The sequence below is a fragment of the Vulpes lagopus genome, chromosome 7 (assembly GCF_018345385.1).
Source record: "Vulpes lagopus strain Blue_001 chromosome 7, ASM1834538v1, whole genome shotgun sequence".
Lineage (NCBI taxonomy): Eukaryota > Metazoa > Chordata > Mammalia > Carnivora > Canidae > Vulpes > Vulpes lagopus.
In genome coordinates this window covers 69,099,848-69,113,724 of record NC_054830.1, presented here as the reverse complement: position 1 = coordinate 69,113,724, position 13,877 = coordinate 69,099,848, and positions in this window count along the sequence as shown.

Genomic DNA, 13,877 nt, shown 5'->3' with positions numbered 1-13,877 from the left:
ATGCTAACAAGTTCAACCCCCCATTCAGTAAGCACTGGGGTGTCATGATGTTGGGTTAAGTGGCCCAAACTATCAGATCTGGGGTTTAACAAGATAAATGCAGATATAAATGTCCTGTGGGCTAGAGGAGAATAGAGAGAACTGCAGACCAGATACAAAACAAATCTGGGGGCACCTGGTGGCTCAGTGCTTGAGCGTCTCCCTTTGGCTCAGGACATGATCCCAGAGTCCTGGGATCAGGTCCTGCATCAGGCTCCTCGCAGGGAGCCTGCTTCTCCCTCTGCCTGCGTCTCTGCCTCTCTCTGTGTGTCTCTTATGAATAAATAAACAAAACCTATAAAACAAATCTGACCCATTTTCACCAGCACCAGTTTTCTTCAAAATATTCCCATTGTATAGAAACAATGACTAAGATCAGAACAGGATTTTCTTAGTAAGAGAAATGCTTTCAACTAATGTAGGAAAGTCTAAAATATGAGTAAATTGGCACATGTTTTGGCACAGGAACCAGGCCAGACATTTTAAGCTGTCCCTGCTGTAAATTGCTAGGCCGTAAAATTATCAGCTATAACTGCTACAAAGGTATCTTAGAAACCACCTCATCAAACCCCTTTATATGACATGTGGGAAAACCAAGATCTAGAAAGAAGCCATTGGGCTTGTGCAATAAAGTAAAGCATAGTATGTGGTAATCATTTGGGCCTCCTAATGAATGGGTAATGTTTAACTTTCTCCTGTGCTTATAGTCCAAAGATAGGGACAAATGTTCCTCCTCATACAGGGCCATATGGCACAGTGGAGGCCAGTGTTCATATCCCAGATTCTCCACTTGTTACCTGGGTGAGTGAATTACTATCTATACCTGTTTCCTTTTCTCTAAAAGAGAGGGTATAAGGGATGCCTGGGTGGCTCAGTGGTTGAGCATCTGCCTTTGACTCAGGTCATGATCCTGGAGTCCCAGGATTGAGTCCCATGTCGGACTTTCTGCATGGAGCCTGCTTCTCCCTCTGCCTATGTCTCTGCCTCTCTCTGTGTATCTCATGAATAAATAAAAATAAAATCTTTTAAAAAAAGGGGGGAGGGTCTAAGAGTACCTTCTTCATAGCGTTGTTATGAGCTAGTTTATATATAGTTCTTAGAACAATACTGCCATAGAATTGGTGTTCCGTAAGTGTTAACCATTTGTATCTATAATTCAAGTGACAGATTTGGGTGATCAGTTGCCATATATCTGGAGAAGCCCAGCCAAGATATTGCAGAGTTTGGAAAATATTTCAGGCTAAAAACAGCAGAGAGGATTGAGGTATAGAAAAGAGAAATATGGTGTGGGGAACATGGGAGCTGCCCTCAAAAACTGTATCATGGCAGAAAAGGGTATAGGTTCATTCTATTTTCACAGCAGTAGAAAGAACTAAGAAAATGGAAGACATAGGTAGATCCCTATTCATAGAAAGGATTTCTAAGTAGAACTCTTCCAGAAGAGGAGTAGTTAATTCAACCAATAGAGAATGTTCTACCAATGGACATGGTCAAACCCTGAAGATCCAGCAGGATGGTGTCCAGGCGTCAAGAGGTCTGGGTTAGGAGGTTAGCCTGCGCTACTCTCCAGCCTTAAAAATAAGTTCAAAATGTTCAGCATTACTGCTTAATTGAACAAAATAAGAAGATAATAACAATAATAGGACTTTAAATAGTTCACAAAACAATTCTGCCTTCAGTATTCAGTTGAAACCATAATCTACAAGATTAAGTCTTTTCCCCATTTTACAAAAGGACTCTGAGACATGGAGAGGTAAACTGACGCTACTGGAAGCCACACTATGAGCGTCTTGTGACTATTGTTCAGGGTTTTTTTTTTTTCCCCTGCTGTACTATGTGCAACCAGGCAAAGGTCACAAGTGAACTTAATCTATGAAGTAGGGCACAGGCCAGACAAGGACATCAAGATGGTGCACCTCTAAGTCCACAGAAAATTGCCCCTAAGAATTCCAGGGGCTTCTAGGTTGGAAAGTTTCCACCAGGGCTTTGGAATTTTGTTAACAAAAGAATCTTCCTTATGATGCTGTATCTTAAAAATAGTAAATAGAAGTCTAATTAAGATGCAAAGCAATCATTTAGAATAAAACCTAGTTATTGGATTCTTGATATAAGTTAAATATTCAATTATGAAGCTTTGAGCCAGCTGGGACACTGCTGGCTGTCTCTTTTGGAATTGATGGGTTTCCATATATTACATGATAAACTCAGTTTCTAGGCCATAAAATAATTCAATTTGCCTGCATTTCAAAAATCGCTCACATACATGCAAATTCCAATATGGTTCCTAAGTAAGGAAATAACATTTCTTTGTAAAATTCTTTTTAGTTTATAGCATACGTTCCCATCCATCCTAACAACTAAACTCATAACAATACTATGTGATAGGTACTGTCACCCTTAATTTTATGGTCAAAGATCCAAAAAGGGCTTACGCGAGGTCACCCGGATAATCAGGATAACATCACAGAGGCAAAGTTAAATGCTTCTCTTGAAACAGAGCCACGGTGCAGTGACATGAGTAATCTCTACCAAGCTACGGTTGATACCTGGAACTAGCCAACTCTCAGTGCAATTTTGTCAAGTTCCCATGTCTCTCAGAATTTTTTGGCCATGTTCTGACAGCACTCACCTCACCGGGCTCTGCTGCCCTACCCAAAGGTATGGGACTGGTTTTCTCAATACCAGGTGGATGGGCAGGGCTCTGAAAAAGCAGTAAGTGAGCTGCCACATGCCCGGAGAAATGTGACTCATAGCATTGAGATGAGGAGGTTGTGAGGGAGCTTGACAAGGCCCCAAGAGGACCGTTATCTTGGTCAATTGGCAGGGCCATGGTCTAGCCCCTCCCTTCTCGGGCTCATAAATTCTTACTGTCAAAGCCACAGATTTGACTGGACCCAGAGCACTGACTCACTCTAACAATGCTCACAGACACATTCATCAAATTAGCTGCCAAATCTGCTAATTCATGGGGAAACTCATTGTCAAGTGGATGGATGCTTGGTGTCAGCCTGACCAGCTGTGGACAGGCCGCATGGAGAGCCAGGTGACTGGCAGGCTCCTTCAGGGGTCTAACCCTGATTAGAGTGAGGGAATTAACTGGGTGATCTAAATGCTGAATGCTACTGGGCCAGGATAACATGATGAGGCTTCCAATTCACCATGGGGTGGGCCTGTGAGGGAGAAAGAAACACGGAGGCCAGTGCGGCAGGGCACACCATTCCTGGGCCAGCTAGGACGGGCACTGGGTACCTCCCTGACTTACCTTTAGACACATCTAATCTCAGCCAACTCCTCTGCATCAGAGGCACTTCTGAATTGTATTTCTTCCTGTCAAGTTTGGTTGTCGCCAGGACTAATTCCGGCCTGTGAATCATTCTGATACTTTAAAGAGATTTCGTACCGCTCAACACTAACACTCTCAATGTTGATTCCTGAATGCAATTCTCAGGGGGCAATCTGAGTTCCTTGTTTCCAAGTCTGCGGTGAGAGTACACTCATCGCTGTCACCCCATGTCAGGGCATTCTGACTCATCCGATCTGCTTTTGCCAAAAATAAAAAATAAACAAACAAAAAAAGCTTTGAAAATTCTAATATTTGAATATTAGAAAACCAATATAAGCACCATACAGGAAAATTAGAAAATACATATATGACATGGGGCCCAAATCCCAGGACCCTGAGATCGTGAGCTGAGCTGAAGTCAGACACTTAACTGACTGAGCCACCTAGGCACCCCTGATATTTTATTGTATGAAGCACCAAAATTATTTAAGGAATCCTCAATGGTTGGATATTTAGGCTGTTTCCAACTTCTGTTTTTACAGAAGTACTGCAATAAAAATCCTTATCATTAATAAAATTATATTTTAATAAACATTTAAATTTTAATTGAATACTTCAATAAACATTTTATTTTAGAATAATTTAATGTTTACAGAAAAGTTGCAAAGAGTACAGAGAGTTCCCATGTATTCCGTACAACCCCTACCATTAACATCTTACATTACCATAGTACATTTCCTGTAACTAAGAAAGCAACATTAGTACATTATTATTAACTAAGCTCCATACCTTATTCAGATTTTATTAGTTTTCCACCAATGTCCTTTTTCTGTTCCAGGATCCAATCCAATGTAACATATTGCTTTTAGTATACCTAAATTTTTATGCATACATTCATTACTTCCATTTATGCCTGAAAGTGGAAAAATGAACTCCTGGAAGTACTGGGTCTAAGGGCACACATATTTTTAAGTTGCCCACCAGAAATGTTGTACCAGCACACATTTCTCCAGTAATGCATTAGAATGCCCATTACATGCTGATGACACTGTTCTGTAAAGCAGCTTTGAATCCTAGGCTATTCTGAATTAAGGTATGCCTTAAGTGTAAAATAGATACCAGATTCTGAAAATCCAGTACCAAAACAATGAATGTGCATGATCTCATTAATGATTTTATATTAATTACATGTCATAAAGATAACTTTTTATATAACATATTATATAAAATACATTATTAAAATTAACATAGGGGATCCCTGGGTGGCTCAGCTGTTTGGTGCCTGCCTTTGGCCCACGGCGCGATCCTGGAGTCCCAGGATTGAGTCCCACGTCGGGCTCCCTGCATGGGGTCTGCTTCTCCCTCTGCCTGTGTCTCTGCCTCTCTCTCTCTCTCTCTCTCTCTCTATGTCTATCATGAATAAATAAAATCTTAAAAAAAGGAGCCTCGGTGTCCATCAAAAGATGAATGGATAAAGAAGATGTGGTCTATGTACACAATGAAATATTACTCAGCCATTAGAAACGACAAATACCCACCATTTGCTTCAACGTGGATGGAACTGGAGGGTATTATGCTGAGTGAAATAAGTCAATCGGAGAAGGACAAACATTATATGTTCTCATTCATTTGGGGAATATAAATAATAGTGAAAGGGAATAGAAGGGAAGGGAGAAGAAATGGGTAGGAAATGTCAGAAAGGGAGACAGAATATAAAGACTCCTCACTCTGGGAAATGAACTAGGGGTGGTGGAAGGGGAGGGGGGCGGGGGGTGGGGGTGAATGGGTGATGGGCACTGAGGGGGGCACTTGACGGGATGAGCACTGGGTGTTATTCCGTATGTTGGCAAATTGAACACCAATAAAAAATAAATTTATTATTAAAAAATTAAATTAACATCAATTATTTTGTTAATATAGCTAAGAGAAAATTTTAAATTATATATGTGGCTTGCATTATATTTCTACTAGACAACAGAGTACTAAACTAATTTTATGATCTACTAATGAGTTACAACCCAGTTTGAAAAACACTGCTCTAGTGGGCTCTGGATTCCTGACCAGGAACCACTGCAGAAGGAAAGTTGCCATTCCCCCAACACACACACATACGCAGAACACCTTTCTGAGAGCTAGATGCCCAGGGACTGGGCCAGGATTCTCCTTGAAATATGTTTTCTTAGTCTGTTCCAATGTCTAGAAGAATGGATGGCCTATGTTCAAAGTTCTACTCCACAGGTCATGTCTAAAATAGTGTGGAATTCACTAGACATTTCTGAAAAAGTTCAGACTTCTCATCAATATATTTTGAAGATTTGAACACTTCCTTTAAAAGAAGTTGATACCTAAGAAAGTGTGTTTTGGTGATAGAGATGTCCTCAAGCAGGCATTGATAAGCTATCTTGTTACAGTTATTGGTAGATATAGATAAAGCTTTCTGTCTAATGGGAAAAGATACAATCTCTGGGAAATGTTGATGTTAAGATCTAAAGCAGAATGTTGCTGATTTTTAACTATGTGTCATTTAATTTTTGCATGCTTATAAATTCTATTTAATAATGCTCCATTTAACTGTATAGTCAAAAGTATAGTGGAAAATGCTTTACAATAGTATTAAGTAATACCACATGGAATACTGGAAACTTGCTAAGAGAGGAGATTTCAGGTGCTCTCATGATACGCACACACACAAAAATGCTAACTATGTGAGGAGAAGGTACGTTAATTACCTTGATTTTAGCAAACATTTCATTCTGTATATGTATGTCAAATCATCAGGTTGCACAACTTAAATATACATAATTTTCAGCTGTGAAGATTTTAAAAAGAAAATACACAAATGCCCCAACATTAGTAATATAAAATAAGTCATTTTATTTCTATAACCTCTTTATAAACTAATAAGGGACACGGACAGAGACATTGAAATGGCATGTACATGATTTGTTCAGTAATTTTCACCTGAGAGGTTTTTCTCTAGGTCAAAATCCACCCCGAGGTCTCTGAAATGAAAGGAAACGAATAATTCAGGGTGTACTTGGACCTGTTTATTAGATGCCCTTCTGCTCTAGTAAATACTGCCAATGCCATCAAGTGGTTAACCTGATGAGCATAAACATGGTGACTTCAGTAATGTGCTTATTAACCTTACTAATAAACTTGTTAACTACTTTCCCTTACAGATATGCTATTGACCAAAGGTTTCTTTTTTATCATCAAAGCTTTGCTTAGTTACGGAAGTTAACACAGGCTTATGTAAGCACATGAGCGACCTAGACATGTATCGTGTGACCACCCGGCGTCACAGATGCAGAGGCACATTGCCACAATATTGTAATGACCACTCTGCTGGAATCACAATCAGATCGCCTCTAGGTTTTGAGGTCTTGGAAGGATGGGGCACCACAAACTGAAATAAAACTGAATTATTCTCTTCATACATATTATGCAATTCTCTTATTAAATTTCTCCTGAATTTTATCATTTCTGTCACTCCTCTATGTTATATAATTTTTCTGTTCCCATTTCTAAGCTATTAATATTCCTAACTGGAACTTTTTTTTAAGAAGTTAAATTCTTTTGTGTAAGGTGGACATTTCTACATCCCTCTAGATAGCGAGCTCAGAAGATCTGGTCTTTCTCCCCTCATCAGCCCAGCACAGAAAAGGCACTATCAATACTGGCTGAATACAGAGACTTTGGAATGAAGACTTGTGCTGTGTGTCTACTCCTCACTGGCTTCTGCTTCCATTTGAGATGTCCTTGGGGGGAGAGTGATGTTTGGAACCAACCATGACCACTGACTGGACCAGGAGACAGGCTTCTGGGACTGGGCCTAGCTAGACTGAGTGAAAGAACAGGCATGGGGCTGGTCAGAAACAGAAGCCAAGTGTGAGGAGGGAAGCAGAGAGATGGATGGATTTCACAAGATGCCAGGTTCTCAGCTCTCCTACCTTCATCTACCCTCAGTGTACAGTCCTGTGAGGAGGATGAATGGGCCACACATAAGACCAATCCCTCAAAGATCTAGGAGTGACTGGGAAGCTGGCCGGATGACGGGGAGACCCTTCCATATGGTGAAAGTATGGCTCGGGTCTGGCTGTGGGCTGAGGCCCCTTGGCAGGCCTTCCCTGGCCTCTGGGTGTGAGGGAAACATAGAGAGAGCAGTGTGAGGAGTTGATAGCCAGTGTGGGGGTACAAATCTGAAAGCATAAGGACAGAAAAGAAATGGACTTATAGACACACATCACACAGAGAGGCTACCCACGAGCTCAGGAGTAGAAAACAGGAAGAATTGTGGAGAAACCCAGAGTCTAAGAGAAGTTTCTTTTTTTTTTTTTCTTTTAAGATTTTATTTATTTATTCATGAAAGACACAGAGAGAGAGAGAGGCAGAGACATAGGCAGAGGGAGAAACAGGCTCCATGCAGAGAGCTCCATGTGGGACTCAATCCCAGGACCCCAGGATCACAACCTGAGCCAAAGGCTGACGCTCAACCACTGAGTCACCCAGGTGCCCCCTGAGAGAAGTTTCAAGCTGGAAAAACACAGGTAGGATTGAGGATTGCAGAGGGAGCATCTTGCAGGAGAGAGAGGATGCTGCATTGGTGTTAATGAGGCTGCAAAGGGGCACCACGACCCCCATTTCCTACACGTATGCAGAGAATCAGACTATGCTTCCCAGCTCTTGTGAACTTTAGAGGGAGCTGTGAGGCCCCAAGCTGCTGCAGGAAAGGGTGAGCTGGGTACTTGGGGCCAGGTCTGTGCTCTCTCTCTGGTATCTAAAGTCAGGTGGCCACAGGAGGTGACCCTGACCTTCACTGTGAGTCAACCAACTCTTTCAGGTCACCACACACTTGTGAACACGCCTTCCTGTCTGTCTGGGCTGTGGTTTGCCTTCCTTTGATAGAGAGAAACTGAAATGGGAGGCAAAGGCAGGGGTCTACGCTTCAGAATTTCCGTATCACATACAAAAGATAATTGCTCGAGGACACCAAAAAGGAAGTCAATCAGAAAAATCCACAGGCCCTTCAAGAAACAGAGCTGGGGAGATGCTTGGAATTTTGAGTAACTCAAGGCAAAATGCACAGGAAAAGTTTATCTGCCCACAGGTAGGAGGAAAAAAAAAAGAAAGTAAAGTAAAAGCTCATATGCTTTTGGCTTCCGTGTGCTATCATTAATCATTTTCCTCGGAATGGAGGATCGTTTCCTTGCTGTAAGAGGAAAAGAGAAACAGATTCCTTTGACCAATATGCTACCCAGATGTTCACCAGACTCCAATATCTTTTTTCCCCCCACTTGATTTGGAAAAGTGAAAGCTAAGATGACAATTGAGGGGAAGTGGCTCCTGAAGACAACATACCAATCACTGCTCAGATGAGGCAACAGTCACCTTCTGCTGGGGGAAGGGAATTACATGACATCCCAAGAGACTTCAAGAGCAACATCCAGCCACCTTCTGGAAGACAGAAGCCATGGAAGTATTCGTTGGACTAACTCTTTGCTGGATCAGCTGTGAATTAAACTGCTTTATAAGATGGAGACAGTCTTGTGTGAGGCCTGTTGCCTGCAGGAGTAGCCCCAACCTGGAATGTCTTGACACATCCCAGCTTCACATGGCTTCCCACTGCATCATGCACAGGATTCTTGAGGAGTTCCTTGCCCCAAGGAAAAATTAAGTCAGATACTTGGTGGAAAGAATTCTGGAAGCTTCAAATTAGAGAGACAAGGGTGAGACACAAAGACTGTGAGGTTCAATAAAATGGGTCTAATTCTGAAGAGAGTGAGGACTGCCTCTTTATTTTTCACCATGGATTTCCCAGATCTGGAGACTCTTTGGGTCTCAATAAATGTTATTATTTTCCTCTTGATTAACTCGTATTTTTACTTTTATAAGTGTTTGTAAGTGAAAACCTTATATTACCAACTTAAATAGAAAACAAATAGCCCTTGCCATGTGTAGATGTGAATCATGAAAAATACACATAGTGACAAGAGAGGCATTATAAAGGCCATTCCAAAGAGAGGGTTATCTACAGATTTTTTTGCCTTAAATTTGCTTTTGCTTCATTTATAAACAAATGAATAAAGAAAAATGATTAGTAAGTAATAGAAAAGTTATATGGATATTTTGGCTCCAAACTGTAGCCTTTCTGGCTGAAAAATTAAAGAAGGCCTCTCATACAAGAGTCAATAGTAAAAGTTCATTTAAAAAAAAAAAAAAAAAGAGTCAATAGTACTTAGCATTGTAACCAGACACCCCACCAAAATGATCCAAGTACCACCAGGGAGACAATCCCTCACTTTGGGAAACATCAGATTAGATGGTCTTGAATTCTGACAGTCAGTAATCTTGGTTGTTAAAAAAAAAAAAAAATCTTGGTCGTTATGGTGATACCTTTTAAACTGTATCATCAATAAAATTATCAATATGACACAGATGAGACTATATAGAATGAACTTCAGAAGTAACGAGCCTGATGTCTTTGCAGCCAAACTCCTTAGCTACGCATCACACAGTGGGGCCCCGTTATGATTTACCAAGTAATTACGTGGACCTGGGTTTCCCAAAACTATGGCTGGTTGGAAATAAGTCTACAAATCACAAACCATCTTTCTCTTGAGACAGATTATGATGTTTCTGGAGTTTAGTTCTTCCCTGAATTATTGTCAATAAGGTGAAGAATGTCCTTTTAATAAAAGCAGGATAGGCCTAATGGTGGGACAGCATAAGGAGAGTTCTGGAGAATGGATTGAATTCCTAAGTGTTTTATCCAAGGTAATCCAAGGGAGAGAAGCCACAGTTGGGAGAAGCCATGGTCAAGAGACAAGCTGAATTATTCTCTAGGGAAAACCAGCTGTGAGTATTGGGGGGAAATTTTAATGGGACACTGAGCAGTAAGACGGATCAGGGACAAAGAATTGCAAAGTAAGGAAGAAGGAGCCAAACTGGTGGTTCAGAAGCTAAGTTGAAGATTAAGACCTCGTACCACAATGTTTCATCTACAAGGCACCTGGCACATAGTGCCCAAGGCAAGCACGTGAGCAAAGAAAGAGCCACTTTAAAATTCATAGGCAGTACGTGCCTTTGGTATACTTGGATGCCTATAAGCCTGCACGCATCCATCTCTGCACGTGAGCCCTTCGCATTCCTCACTGCTTGAGGCTGTGCTGAGGGAATTCAGAGGTGAACAGTCTAGATCAAGAGGCTGAGAAGGAAAGAAAGGAACAAGACAAGAGAAACCATGGCACTCAAGGCAGACAGGGTCCAATAGGCCAAGGGAAGAAGGTCAGGGAAGAATGGGGCCATAGCTGGCTGGGGTGGGGCGGGGCGGGGCAGAGCCCGGAATGCCTAGAGTTCTCGAATATCTCTACCTCCACATGAATGCAACAAAAAAGGAAGGACTAGGGATCGAGTCCCACTTCAGGCTCCCTGCACGGATCCTGCTTCTCCCTCTGCCTGTGTCTCTGCCTCTGTGTGTGTGTGTGTGTGTGTTTGTGTGTGTGTGTGTGTGTGTGTGTCTCATGAATAAATAAATAAAATCTTAAAAAAAAAAAAAAAGGAAGGACTTTCCTGGAAATGGGACCTTTAAGCAGCATTAAAAGGATTAGGGACTGGGTGACGGGCACTGAGGGGGACACTTGATGGGATGAGCACTGGGTGTTATTCTATGTGTTGGCAAATTGAACACCAATAAAAAACAAAAACAAAAAAAAAAAAGAAAGAAAGAAAGAAATAAAAAATAAAAGGATTAGGGGAGGCCAGGATAGCTGTAACAATGGGGGAAGGCCCAGGGATTTTTCAGGCTGTTTCGGCAAAGGCAGGGAAACAATTATTTACAGCTTCCTAGATGTTTTCTAACCGCAGAAACCAAAATGTAAAGAATCTGTCAGCACATTCGAGGATTGCTGACTGAATCTTGAAAATTTATAGGCAACTGACACAGGAGGGTTGAGCAATTCTGTTGATTTTATCAGGGTACCTGTAATCTTACGTGGAGAGCCAGAGGCTCCCAAGAATTTTCTTAGATTCTGCAATTTGAAAATTCTTTTGCAATAAAATACCTTGATGTGTTTATAAATGCCATATTACAGTAAAGTGATCCCTTCCGGACCAGACACTGGGAGGCGGGGGAGTAATATCTTGAATGGAAAATTGGGAAATTTCCTGGAAAAATAAAAACTTAAATGATACTTAAGGCACTCGGTATCTGGTCACATGTTCAAACCACAGCTGGCCTGGACCCCTTTCAACCCCCAAATATTGCAAGGTAGCAGAGCTTACTTCTGCTAATGGTGAATTCTTCTCCTTAACAACATTAGTGCACGGCAACTAATCCTCTCAATATTGAGAGGTGGAATAAAAAGAGGAAATTGTTGATCTTTGGAGAAACATCTTAGGAAAATGGTAAATAAAGGGCATCTTCTTAACTCTGAAATAAAAGTGCTGCCCTTTTTGTTTGTAATTGAAGTATAATTGTAATCGAAGTGTAATTGACGTGTAATTAACGTCAATATTAGTTTACATTATATTACAATGTTATATTTGTTTCAGGTGTAAAATATAATGATTCAATATTTCTAGACATCACTCAGTGCTCATCATGATAAGCATACTCTCAATCCTCCTTATCTATCTCACCCATCCCCCTACTCACCTCCCCTCTGCCAGCCACCAATCTGTTCCCTGAATTTAATTTTTTTTATTTTGCCTTTTTTTATTTAAATTCAATTTGCCAACATATAACACCCAGTGCTCATCCCATCAAGTGCCCTCCTCAGTGCCTGTCACCCAGTTACTCCATCCCTCCACCCGTCTCCCCTTCTGCAACCCTTTGTTTCCCAGAGTTAGGAGTCTCTCATGGTTTGTCTCCCTCTTTAATTTTTCCCAGTCACTTCCCCTCCTTTCCCTTATAATTTCTTTCTCTATTTCTTATATTCCATGTATGAGTGAAACCATATGATGATTGTCTTTCTCCAATTGACTTACTTCACTCAGCATAATACCCTCTAGTTCCATCCACGCCGAAGCAAATGGTGGGTATTTGTCATTTTAATATGAGTCTGGGTTTTGTTTGTTTGTTTCTATTTTTCTTTGTTTTGTTTCTTAAATTCCACATATGAGTGAAATCACATGGTATTTGTCTTTGTCTGACTTATTCCACTTTGAATATCCTCTAGATCCATCTACATTATTGCCATAGAAAGATTTTATTCATTTTCATGGCTGAGAAATATTTATATATATATGTATATATATACATATATATCAATTACATACATATACATACATAATATATAAATATATTTATAATATATAAATATATATATAAATTGACATGTGACACCACATCTTTATCCATTCATCTATGGATGGACACTTGGGCTACTTTCATAACTTGGTTATTGTCAATAATGCTGCAAAAAACATAGGGGTATATATATCTTTTTGGATTAGTGTTTTCCTTTTCTTTGGAAAAGAAATATCCAGTAGTGAAATTACTGGATCATATGATAATTATATTTTTAATTTTTTAGGGAAACTCCATATTGTTTTCCACAGTGGCTGCACTCATTTACATTCCATCAACAGTACATGAGGGTTCCTTTTTCTCCACATCTTCACCAACACTTACTATCTTTCTGACTCTAGTCATTCTGACAAGTGTAAGGTGGTACCTCACTGGGGTTTTGATTTACATTTGTCTGATGATTAGTACTGTTAAGCATCTTTCCATGTGTCCTTTGGCCACTTGCATGTCTTCTTTGGAAAAATGTCTATTCAGGTCCTAAAATGTCTATTCAGGTCCTCTGCCCATTTTTAATCAGATTATTTGCTGTTTTTGGTGTGAGTTGTATAAGTTCTTTATGTATTTTAGATATTGACCCCTTAAGAGATACGTCATTTGCAAATGTCTTCTCCCATTCAATAGGTTGCTTTGTTGTTTTGTCGATGGTGAATTTTTTTAACTTCTATTTTAAAATGAAACAAATGAGACAAAGAAATTAAGTAAATGGGAAAGAACATTAGAGTGTGTCAACACTAGTTCTGTGTCACTCTTTTACCCAAGCAATCCTCTTGGCTCTCCCTCCCTATAACTTTAACTCTTGACCTGGAGCCTCCTATGCTTACCCCTCTCCTCTCCCTTGGATCTGTAAGCTGGCTCTGAATTCTACTTCCTATAGAATTCCTTTCACCTTACCAACCCCAGAAGATATAACCAGATGTAGGAAATTTTGTTCTTCTGTCTTCCCCATCCTAGCAAATGATATCACCATCTATTAGGTACCCAAAACTAAAAAACTTAAGAGTTATTCTTGATTTCCTTCTTTCTCTCCATATTAGGTTCCTATAGATGACATAACAAATATATCACAAACTTAATGGCTTAAAACAACAGATATTTATTCTTTCACAGTTCTGGAGGCCAAAAGTCCAACATCAGATGTTGGCAGAGTTGATTCCTCCTGGTCACTCTAAAGGAGAATCAATTCCATGCTTCTTCTACCTTCTGTTGGCTGTGGGCAACCCCTGGCCCATAGACTCATAGACCCAT